Source organism: Molossus molossus, unplaced genomic scaffold (assembly GCF_014108415.1).
Source record: "Molossus molossus isolate mMolMol1 unplaced genomic scaffold, mMolMol1.p scaffold_m16_p_23, whole genome shotgun sequence".
Classification (NCBI taxonomy): Eukaryota; Metazoa; Chordata; class Mammalia; order Chiroptera; family Molossidae; genus Molossus; species Molossus molossus.
Window position 1 is genome coordinate 18,131,211 of NW_023425359.1, and position 12,606 is coordinate 18,143,816.

A 12,606-nucleotide genomic window follows, 5' to 3' on the forward strand; every position below is an offset into this window, starting at 1 on the left:
GTTGCACTGGACATGTTAGGGGGTTGGGGTCAATTGTTTTGTTTGTTCTTTGATCCCTTTCCCGAGGGACTGTGCATCCTTTCGATGCTGTGGTAATGACGGTGGCTCTGGGCCATGTTCCCGTAGGGGACTAGGGATTCTCACGCACAAAGGTTTATTTCCCACTCATGGGAAGTCTTGTGCGCATTGGGGTGCTGCTCCTCCTCAGCGACTTCACCATCCAGAGTGCGGCTCCGAGGGGCCGAGGTGAGGAAGACATTGCTGGGGCCTGTAGGGGTGTCCTGGGAGAGGCCAGATCATTGAAGCCACCTGGTCGCAGTCAGTGGCAAGGGGCCCAGCACTGGTAGGCGCTGCGTTCCGGCTAGAGTAGGGACTGTTTGGTAAGGACTGATGTCTGCCACAATCGCAGCCTGGAATTAGACAGTATGATAATGTGCTCCGTTTATGTGAGTATAGGGGCAGCAGATCCCGTCGAGGTTCATTTATTAAGATTGGTTCCCACCCTGGCCAGTTTGGCTCAGTAGTTATAGCATCGGCCCTTGGGCTGAGGGGTCGTGGGTTCAATTCCTGGTCAAGGGCGTGGGTCTGGGTTGCAGGTTCAATCCCTGGTCCCGGTTGGGGTCATGTAGGAGATGCAATCAATGGATGTCTTTCTCTCTCTCACATCCATGTTTCTCTCTCTCTCTCTCTCTCCCTCCCTCCCTCCCTCCCACTCTTTCTAAAAACCAATTAAAAAATATCCTCTGGTGAGGATTAACAACAACAACAAAAATTGTTCCCCAGCCATCGATACACATGAGATAATCATAGTAACAACTGTGACTTACTGAAGAGCCAGTAAATTCCAGGTACCCTTCCAAACAGTCCCGCATTTTCTCATTCGCTCCTTGTAACGCCCTGACCCTGATGGTGGCATGGCTGCTGTTACCTCTGTTGTACTGGAGAGGGAGCTGTGGAACACAGGTAAGTGACTTGCCCAAGCTCACTTGGCGAATGGGTGGAAAAGCCATGTTTGAACCCGGGACATCTGGCTCTAGAGCTGGGTGCTTGGCCTCTGGTGTTTTCAGGTAGAAGCAACCTAGAGCCATCAGCAAAGCAAACTAAAAGCTTGCGTTTCTCCAGCTCCCAGCATCTCCTGGAGCGAACAGAATGTCAGTGGACAGGTTTGTGTGGGTGGTGACCAGACAGGGACTGAAGAATATTAAAGCCATTTCTACCATTAACTCTCATCTCTCCAAAGAAGAGTGTGGATTCCATGAGACACTGAAAATGATATTTTTTATTAGAATAAACCATTTCCTTAGATAATTTGCCCTTAACGCTTTGTACCTTAAGTTGCTGCTAATGTCACCAAAGAATAGAAAATTCAATATTAGAAATTGCATCTTGGCATGCTCAAAGTTATTCTTTTTGTTGTTGTTTTTTGTTTATCCTCACCCAAGGACATTTTTCCATTTATTTTTGTTCGGATAGAGTAGGAGGGAGAGAGAGGAAGAGAGAGAGAGAAGTGAAAGGGACACATCAAGTGGCTGCCACCCGCATGACCCAACCGGGGCCAGTGACAAACTGCAACCGAGGTACGTGCCCTTAGCGGGAACTGAACCCGGGTCTCTTGAGACCGCAGGCCGATGCTCTAACCGCTGAGCCAAACCGGTCAGGGCTCAAAGTTATTCTTGACTAGCATAAACTGAAAACAAAAATTAAAAGTCTCTCGCCTTTGTCTTTGGAATTGCACTTCTTACAAACTCATCTTTTTCTTTCTCTTGAATTCATTTCCGCGAACACCCTCTGTTTCCGATCCAAATTTTAATCTGTTTAATAGTCTAGTCTCGGCAACACATAGTTTCTGTTTAAATCAAACACTTACTGTTTCTTTTCAACCAGTACACTTCCCATGAGTTTCTATGATCGTGCTTCTTTGTTCAAAGGGAATAAACACAGGAGGAAGGTTACTATTATCTGTTAAGAATTAAAACTCTCCTTTAATTCTTTTTCTTTCCATCATCATGTTACTTTGACATAAACGCGTTCTAACACGGTGTCTGTTCTCCCCACGCCCCGTAAGGGAGTCTGTGAGGTGGGATGACATTGAGACAGCTTTTCTGTGCACAGAGACATTTCTGCGTTCGCCCCGCATCACTGAAGACGGTGCTGTGCTTTGAGCCGTGTTCCGCATGCGCCGCCTTGTCCCATCTACGATGTTTACATTCAGTATCTCGCTACATCATGTTTAAATGTAAACAGCTGAAATTTGTTTCCCTCCGTTGGAAATTCCCAAATAACAGCCCTGCGCATTACAACCTTAAAGATGTGTCCCGGCAGCTGCAAATGACTTTTAAAAGGAAACACTGTTGCCACAGACGATCCGATTTCAGCTCCGCTCTGGACCGGTGCTTGCTTTCTGGCCTCCTTTCAGCCTTTGTTTTGCAAACCAACATTCTGCGGCAGGAGAATATACGTTTCCCGGGCCAAGTCGTCCAAAGTGGACACTGATCGGGGACTCCGCGCGTTCTGCAGCCATCCAGCGTTGGGACATCGGAGCGTTGGGAATGCCAGCATTCCGCTGTCCACGCCAAACCTGTAGGCGTCGGAGGCTGCAAGGTCTCAGTTGTGCTGGGTGATGCCAGAAGCAAGCTGTCCCTTAGCATGGGTCCCTGGCAATGGGTCAGCACGCCTCCACCTTTTTGGGCGGTCTCCGTGTGGTCTGCCCAGCACCCCCAGAATGGCCAGTTAACTCCAGCACTGGAAGGGAAATTGGATCCTCTGAGGGGGGTGGGGAGGGTCACGGACATGGGCAGTGTGGGTATTTGATAAAAGGGAAGCTACCGTTTTTAGTTTCTCATTTTTTTTATCTCTTTTTTTCAGCTAATGTGTAATTTCCTTTCTCTACTAGGCCTTCCTCTTTGGGGGCTGGGGAAATGGTTGCTCCGCCACTCTGCTCTCCTGCTCAGTCTGGGCTTTAAAATACGATCGTGTCATGGACTAGGGAGTAACTAGAGGTCTTAGGGGACAATTGCAGACCGAGTGATCTGAAATAGTCTCTTTGAGGGGATGACATTCAAAATGAGACCTGGACGAGAAAAAGGAAGAAGTCATAAAAAGTTATGGGGGGAAGCATTCCTGGTAGCGGTATAGCTCATGCACAGCCTTCAAGGAGGAATTAGGTTGGTGTGTTTATGGAACAGAAAGAAGAATGGCAGATTATCTGGCCACTGGGGCCAGATAATATTATTTGACTCACCCCTTCCTCTTTCCAATGTAGGGGGCTGAGAGTCAGATAATCGCTTTCTCAACATCTCTCATTGCCAGGGTTGGTCATTAACCTACCTTGAAGTAATGAGGTGTAAAAAACTCTATCTGTGGGTAATGAGACATAAAAGGAAATTTGGGGAAACCTTTTCCTTCCCTAATAAAAGACAGATGCAGCTTCTCGCCTTTCTGCTTTCTTTCTGCCTAAAATACAGATGTGAAAAAATGGTGTGACAGCAGCCATATTGTAACCATGAGGGAAGAAGCATAGAACTAAAACCCAACTTGCTAAGGATGATAGAATAGAGACTTAATTAGTCTGGGTCCTTGATCCCGTTGTCTTCTGAACTAATTCTGAGTTCACTGTTTCTGGGCCTTTTGGGAAATAAATTATAAATGTCCACCAAGTTTTAGCCACTGTTTTTTAGATCTTCTACTACTTGCAGCTAAAAGCATTCCTAACTGTTTCTAACGCAGAGCTAGTGTAGAGTAGTGAGTGAGCATGAGGCCAGAGACATCGGAAGGGCCCAGATCAGGTAGGACTCTGCAGATCATAATAAGAGATTTGCATTTTATTCTGATAGGGAGACTTTAAGCAAGAAAGTCTTACTATCAGACTTACGTTTAAATTTTTTTTTCTTTATTGATTTTTAGAGCAAGAGAAAGGGAGAGGGAGAGAGAGATAGAAACATTGAGGGGAAAAAAAAAAAAAAGAAACATTGAGGGGAGAGAACATCGACTGGCTGCCTCCTGCATGCCCCCCACTGGGGATCTGGCCCACAACCTGGGCATGTGCCCTGACTGGGAATCGAACCGGTGACCTCTTGGTGCAGGGTTGACGCTCAATCACTGAGCCACACCGGTCGAGCAGAATTATGTTTTTTTTGTTAAAGATTACTCTAACTGATCTATGAGGGATAGACTATAGGGAGAGAAAAGAAGCAGAGAGAGAAGTTAAGCTGTCATAATCGTTAAGAAAAAGGATGGATGTGGATGTGACCATGACAATGGCGACAGAGGAATCTACATTCAGTGTATGTTGTTCAGGGAGAACCAAGTGGCTTTTCTCTGTCCCTGCACAGGGACAGTGAGGGACGTAGAGTGATCAATGGTGACTCCTGGAGTATCTACCTGAGAAGTCTGGTACCCAGTGGCGCCATTCACTAGCTGGAGGAAATGGGGGTGGGGTGCAGCAAGGTTAATGGGGAACTGTGTTTGGTACCCTAACTTTGAGATACTTTGTGCACATCAGAGAGGAGGTGGAGTTTAGGGGAGAGGTTATGGGTAGATATATACATGTGTGACTTTTTTATTTTCAACAGAAAAATCAGAAAAATGATTTTGAAATGTTTTTATGACTACCCTAGATCTTCAGTCAATTCTTTAATAATACTAGAAAGAGAAATGTGGTGTCTTCCTAGGGCCTTCCTAACTTTTCAGCAATTCTCTTTTTTTCTGAGCAAGTTTTTGGTAATAGCATTGTGATATTGGGGTCAGGGGTGCTTTCTCTTCTTCTTCTTCTCCTCCTCCTCCTCCTCCTCCTCCTCCTCCTCCTCCTCCTCCTCCTCCTCCTCCTCCTTCTTCTTCTTCTTCTTCTTCTTCTTCTTCTTCTTCTTCTTCTTCTTCTGTTACTGTTCATTTCTCTGCTGTGCTGGTCTTTATGTGCTCAAGTGGCACCTGGTATAATTTCTTAGTTGATACAGATATTTCATTAGTTGTGCAAAGTTTCTCATTTTCAGGGTTTTTGTTTGTTTTATTTTTCTTCCTCTATCATTCCTTATTGTGATTTTTGTAATTTGGGGTATTCTGGAACATTCTCCATGATAGTAAAACTATTTGGAGAAGTTGTTCATTTTCCACAGCCTAAGTTATATCAAACTTCAGATCGTAGACTTCTTTGTCTAGCAGTACAAACTGACAGGATTTACCATTTTCTTTGGATTTGGAAATGCATAGTTTTATCTACTGTCAGGCGGAAAAGTCTATTTGTTCCCCTGGGACCAATTTACAGCAGTATCCTCCCTACTGGCCTCTGTTGAAAATAAGGATTGGACGTGTCTACAGTTATAATCTAGTCCAGTCTATTTATTTTGAAGAGAAGATTTAGGTGGAGAAAGGTGTGGTTATGTGTCCATGATCACACACCTATTAGGGTCTCCTTCTGCTTGTCCACAGCAGCATCCATTCTATGTTGCTGACTTTCTTGGGGAGAAAAATAAATGCATTTTATTTAAAAGTTAAAATGGATTTGTTTCCTAAATGTTAAAACACAAGAATCTTTCTCTATGATCGATTATCTGTAATTTTTATATTTTAGAAGGCCAACTCTGAAAGCAAAGACCCCGGGAATGGGAGGGTAAGCACCTGAAGACAGGACACCAGTTGGGAGCTGCTGGTTGACTCTGGCGACTGCTTAAGGTGTGGCACTGGAAACGTAGATAAATATAAAGAAAAAAACATCCAGCAGGTAGTTTCCGTGCTGATCAATCTTTCCACCACAGTGTGTCACACAAAGGCTAGCCCAAAGCAGTCTGTCAATAAACAGTGGTAAGTGGATCAGCGGATGACACGTAGAAGAGGAGCAGAAGGAGAAGCTTCAAAGAATCCCTAGGTTTCTGGCTTTGATCACTGAGAGAGTATTTGTGTTATAATAAGAGAAATGCAGGAGGCAATATCTGTTTCAGAGGGAAGAGACACATTAGGTGTGGGGATGGATAGACTTTGAAATGCTCCTAAGACATTCAGGTGGAGGACGCGTGTCCCCGGAAGTTACAGGGATTGTGCTCACAAGGGGGATGAGCCCGTTTGTTGATAACTTGGTCCATGTGTAGACACTGTGTAGAGAAGAAAGGTAAGATGGGGCATATCAGGTACATATCCGTCCCCAAGCTTTTTCAGATGCTGTTCCCAGGTAGCCCATGATCACACCCTCACCTTTTATGGGTCTTCCTTGAACTGTTACCTTCTCAGCATGATTGAGCATGGCATCCCTGTTTCTGTGCCACCCCTATTCCCCTGCTTTATTTCTTCCGTACTACTTAGAAACATCTACCCCAGTCTGTATATTCTATTGTATTTACTTTTTGCTCTGCTGTTACTCCCACAGAAGTGACATTCTGCGAGAGTGTTTTTCCTGCTTTGTTTATTGCTACAAACCCAGCATCTATAACAGGCCCAGTGTTAGGCACACAGAAAAATGCGCTAGGGGTGCTTACTGTGGGAATTAAGAGCATGGGAAATGCTAAACAAAGACGGGGTGTTCAAGCTCAGGCGAAGGTCAAAGCAGAAACTGCGGAGATGAGACCAGAAGGCTAGGCAAGGACTGGACACCAAGGGAGAAAAGAGCTGCCATCTCAGTTGGATAAAAGCAGCAACACATTTTAACGTGAAGGGGAGAAACCGTCCCCGGGCATCATGCGCTCGGACTCCCATGCATGTAGGGATTTGTGTGCAAACCTCGTTCTCACAATGCAGCAGGAAGTCAGGGAAAAGCTCCGAGAGCATCTGTTCTCATGAGATTTTCAGACTTGAGTCACAAACCAAAGGAAGTTTGGATACTTCGGATAAAGTTCAGATAGTGATCTGAACTTTGGGGGTGGTTCTTTAAACCAAAGTGAACACAATACACTCCAGTCCATCTCCTGAAGCCTTAAAACTCAAACTTTTAGTTATTAGCCTTTCATATTTGTTGTACAGAACATTGAAATGGAGAAAATACATAGGTTTTCTGCTATCATTATATTTGTTAGAGGTGAAATTAAATAATCACATTAATCTGGGTTTGCCCTGTGTTGAGTAAGCCAATAAGTTCATGCACATCTTAGTTTTCTAGTAATATTCCAGTGAAATCAGGGTCACTAAAACAACACTGTCAATAACTCGAAATATCTTCCAGGTACAGATGAATGAGTATTTTCATTCTAATACGAAACAATGGCTCTACGAGGATTTTATTTAAAAGATATTTGTTTCTGACCTACATCAGAAAACAAGGCCAACAATGTGGAGTATAAATTACATGTTGGGTAGTATTTCAGTTTCCTGAAGGAGAGCAGAATAATTCCCTTCTGTGTCTATAATATTTTGCTGAACTTGGTCTGTATTTTAACGCGACCAACAGATAATGCACACTGTGGGAAGCCACCCAATGGGAAGAGGGCTTAATACATAGTATAAATCAGAATTGGGTAAATTTAACTGCAGTTTGAGTTTGGCTAACATCTTGAACCAGCTTTCAAATACTGGATTTAGCAAAATTTGAAAGACACATTCTTTCCTCCTCTGTCAGCCGATGTGCGTTTACTGGGAAGTGGACTCTGTAAAGCCTTGTGCTTCTACGGCTAACTCGTCATCATCCCTCGTAAAACCCGTGGAATGTTCACAGAGTCGACAGGTCCAGTTTTCTTAAAGAGCCGCTTTTCTCAGGAACACCCCGAGCTGAAATCTGAAGGTGTCAATGTACGAAATAATGAGACTGAAATTCATGATTCTCAGGGCGTTAGGCTTTGGGAAACAGTCTTTGATCTGCAATGGAATTAAATGACAAAGGGAAGGGACATTCGGGAGAAACGCAAACCTAGAGCCATGTCCTTTATCTATTTATTGTATTTTCTGTTGTTACTCCTCACCCGAAGACATTTTTTCCATTGATGTTTAGACAGAGTGGATGGGAAGGAGGGAGGGAGGGGGAGAAAGAGAGAAACATCGATGTGAGAGACACGCATTGATCGGTTGCCTCAGGCGCACACCCGCACTAGGCCCCAGGATTGAGCCTGCAGCCCAGGTACATGCCCTTGAATGGGAATCGAACCCGAGACCCTTCAGTGCGCGGGCCGCTGCTCTAACCACTGGACCACACAGCCAGGGTGAGAGATGTCCTTTAAGCAGGGCAGTTCTGTTTTCTTCACCGGGCTCTGGGAAGCTTTCTGTCCAGATTCTCAAGACTGGCATCCCGGAAAGGTTTGTGACAAACAGTACACTGAGGATGACAGACTAGGGCATTCCCTGGCTGGCGGGAGAGAGGAGCCTTAATCCAGGTCAGCTGGTCCCTGAGGGGTCAGGGCCGGGGGAGGCCTCGCCTCCTTCTGCTCCAGTGAACATCTTACCTCCCAGGCCCTTAGGGGAAAAGGCGTCATGGGAAGGTCACCGGCAGACAGGGAAGGACAGACTTGCAGGGAGGGGTCTAAGCCAGGAAAGGAAAACAAGGCTGGGGATTCTTCTAATTAACTCTCGTTTCTGGGATTCTTTTTTTTTTTTTAAGTGTTTGTTAGAAAGGGTTCAGAAAGTGTGGGAGCTGTAGAGCTTCAATAAAGGCATTTAGGACCTTGCAGATAATGAATTTGTAACCTTGGTGTCCAGGTTTTAAAGTTTCTTTGAGTGATGACAAGGAGATTTCTGTTAAACCTGCACTTTGGGTAGTTATGCAGCTGTGTTTAATCAAGACATGGCTCTGTGACTTTACTGAGCACACTTCTCCGAGGATGGGGGTTAGGAGAGTGTCACTGATGTAAGTGGAGAAAATAAATTTATATTCAGTACACTCCGAGAGCTCTGTTTCGTAACTGCACAGCACTGTCAAATAGCCAAGGTTAGCTGTTATTGATATTTATGAGAAATATTTTAATGTAACTATCATATACTCCCAACTCTTCCTGTAAGTAACCTCATCTATTGAATTATTCTTTCTGTAAACTGGGCAGCCACATCCAACTGTGAAAAGACCCCCAGAGAAGTACGAAGGAGAGAAGAGACTAAAGAGGGAGAAGGAAGGGAACAAAGTAACACTTGGAAAGGGCTTTGATCCAAAGGTTTGAGAAGTTAAAAGATGCTAAGAGAGTAAGAAGTGATATAAAACTAGTTGGTGTAAAAAAACGTCCAGGACACCAATAGGGATCGTCACTTGAAGGAGAGAGAATGATTTACAAAACTGCAGAAATAGCTTAAAAGAACAAAAACGACCTGTTTGATACTTGGATTTCCAATATGAGACTCAGATCACTCTTCAATTCAATTCTGAAAAATTCTCAGTGGATATCTTGTTTCATCTTTTAGTTGTGGTTAATCACTACTAGTATGTGTATATATTTTACTGTTTTATTTGTTTTCAAAGTTGTTTTTATTATATATTCCCACAGTGTAAAGGATCAAATAGTTCTACCAGGTTGTTTGTTTGTCTTTTTTCTGTTTGTTTTTAAAGTAGTCCCCCACCCCCACCCTCCTTGTCCCATTTTCCTGTATCCGGAAATGAACAGCTTCACTTCTTTTAGAGAATTCTTTGGTCATTCAGCTCTATACCTCTATTTTTCTTTTCTTTTTACACTATTTAATAATGATCTACTATATCCCTATGGTAAAAAACTTCAAGCACGTGGATTTGGGTGACTTATTTGTTTTCGATACAATAATGCTGCGCAACAGAGAACCCCCAAATGTTAGTCATTACGAAATCACATGTTGACTTGTCAATGAGGAAGGAATCATAGGATGTCCTGGGCAGCTGTGCCCCAGGAGGTGCGGTCAGATTCGGGTCTGCTCCAGGGGTCTTTCTGGGACCCGTGGCTACTGAGGGAATGCTGTTCTTAGGGGAAATCCAGGTGAGAACCAAGCTAACCCCCACAGGCTCATCTATAGCCTCTGCTCACCTTGCTTCTGTATGGATCCCTTTGGCCAAACACAGCACGCGGCCAAGTGCACACCAGTGCGGCTGGAAGCTGGGAAGAGTGCATGTTTGCTGAGCTCTAGTACAATCTATCACCGAGGCTCTTTCTCCCAAAGCACACACACGCTGACCTCACCATCCACTCTTCCCGTCTCCCCATCCACCCATTAGCATTATACACGCGTCGTAGTTTTGGCAAGGTGAATGCGTTTCTATGTACACGTAAGTATCTATATAAATGTCTTTTCTGGATACACCATTTAGTATGCTTTGAACACTCTCTTTGCTGTATACCTTGTGTTTTCCATCAGTAATAATTCACTATTTTTTTTTTTATTTGCTGATTTCTCTTACACTATGACATTTTCCTTGTACCAACGGTCTACTGTACTTGTGGTGCCTTCTGAACACTTGGCGGTTCTGCCAATGTCATGGTCAGCAAACCTTTGTTGGAGGCGTCTGATTTGCTCCAGTACAGACCCGTTGGCGTCTGTGTGTCCTGGCACATAGCTGTCACCCGTGATCTTCACGGTTCCCCGAGATCCCCTTTCCCTCCGTCTCCTATGTCGGACCTCCCCTTTCCTGAACCCACGCATTCCTTTTGTCTTGAGAAAGTATCATGTTCGTAGATAACATTCTCTGGGAAGTCCTTGAGGCGAGGTGGAAGGGAAACACACTTTCGAGACCCTGCTAGAAATGTCCGTGTGTAATCATCACACTTAGTTTTTAGCTACACTAGTCTTAGGTTAGAGGTACGTACCTTATTCAAAGCTGTAGCTTCAGGCAGTGGTCATCACCTTTTGTTGCCCTCTTTTCAGAGTATGAGGACTAGAACTCAGTTCCTTGATACAAACACCGAGCCTTGTTTGGGGGACCTGCCTTGCGCGTAGGCTTCTGCATGAGTCTCCTTTAGTCCGCTGAGCCAAGTCCTCCGTCGTCACTTCCAAACCCCACATCATTTATGTGAATTCCTCCAATCTCACCAATTGTTCTAGTCCACGAAGATATTTATCTTTTATTTGAGCCACCCTGTGTTTACTTCTCTCCCTGTGTTTTGCTCTCTTCCATTAATGACTGCTTTGTAGTGGTGTGAAGGAAATGAGTCAAGACGTGAATTCAAAAATCCCATCTTTTTACAAGACATCCCTTGACTGGCTAGGAACAAAGTCCTTTAACACTTAACCCCTAGATCATCATGTTCCTCCCTGTATATTTAATGTGTTTTGATTCCTGGAACATGTCAAACTCTTTCCCACCTCAAGGTCTGAATAAACAGTTTCCTCTACCTAAAACATTCTTGTCCAAGCCCTACCGAGGGCTGACATTCCATTTCAGGGTTTACGGCAACTCATCAGAGAGCCAATCCTTGATCACTCAGTATGACTGGGTCCTCCTCCCCTTCCCCATTATTATTTTCTAACCTTAGAGTTCTGTTAGGGTCCTCAGAGCATTCCTTAAGATATATGATAAACTGATTTATTGGTTGGTGATTTGACCCTATCCCTCCATCAGAAGGTACTTTTCAATTGGCATTTCTGTGAAAGTTGTGTGGTTTGGCCGCTGTCTGGCATCTGTTGAGTGAATGTCCAAAATTATTTTTTTATGAATGATGCACACCACTGCTGAACAGGAATAAACTTTTGCATACACAACATTTACAAGAGCCTCGATTGTTAAAATGTTCTCTTTTCTTCTTCGTGAATATAATGAACCCACTAAACTCTAAGTCACCAAAGTCTGTAGACACCATGTGGTAAAGAGAGCTACATTTATAGGTGACAAATCAGGCATAGTTATTGAACACGTATTTAGAATTATCATAAGAAACAAGTCCTTGCTTCTGAAGGTAATCCTTGAAGTTATTTATATTGTAGTTCTCTGTATTTGCTTAAGGTTTTCAGAAACACCTTTATTTTCTCAACTCAGAGACTATAAAATTTGAGATCTGGTGATGGAAAATTATGGTAAGATTTACTTTGCGCTCAGGAGCAAAATTTTAGGTACTTGTTCAAGAATTATCTTATTCACTGAAGCATAGCACCTTGACATGATTAAAAGCCTTCGGAGACTAATTCCTACGTTAATTTTCTGAGTTATTCTTTTACTTCAGAAATATTTTGGAACCTCTTAAAGGTGTAGACTGAGACAAAAAAAAAAAAAAAGGAATTCCTTAGAAAGTTAGTTTCTAAAAGCTTCAGTACGAATGAGTGAGATTTTCAGGTTGAGAAAAGCGAATACTTAAGTATTATTCAATATCATCTCTTCCTATTGGCAAATCTAATTGATGAAAATATGCATATAGATCACGTGTTCTATTTTCTTACTAAACAATGTGAGATACAATTGGAATTCTATGGTTTGGCGCACACGTAGACTTGGGTTAGGAAATCTCATGAAACATAGGGCAGTAAGGAAATAGTGAAGGAGGTACAGAGAATCCAAAGTCTTACACTCTTGCACTGTGCGCAGTGTTGACCAAAACCTGCCACGTGTGCACTGCATACTGTGTGATAAAACACAACAGGAAAATCCAGCCTCTGTCTTAGTCATCTACTCACGCACACTGTATCAGCTTGGGACGTTGAAGAAATATTTTAGTAACACCGCAGGAATCGCAGCCGACCATCTATTCCGGGTTATGTGCAAAGGAAACAGAGACTAGAAAGAAAACGTACTCAGTGCGAGAACGTTTAAATGTT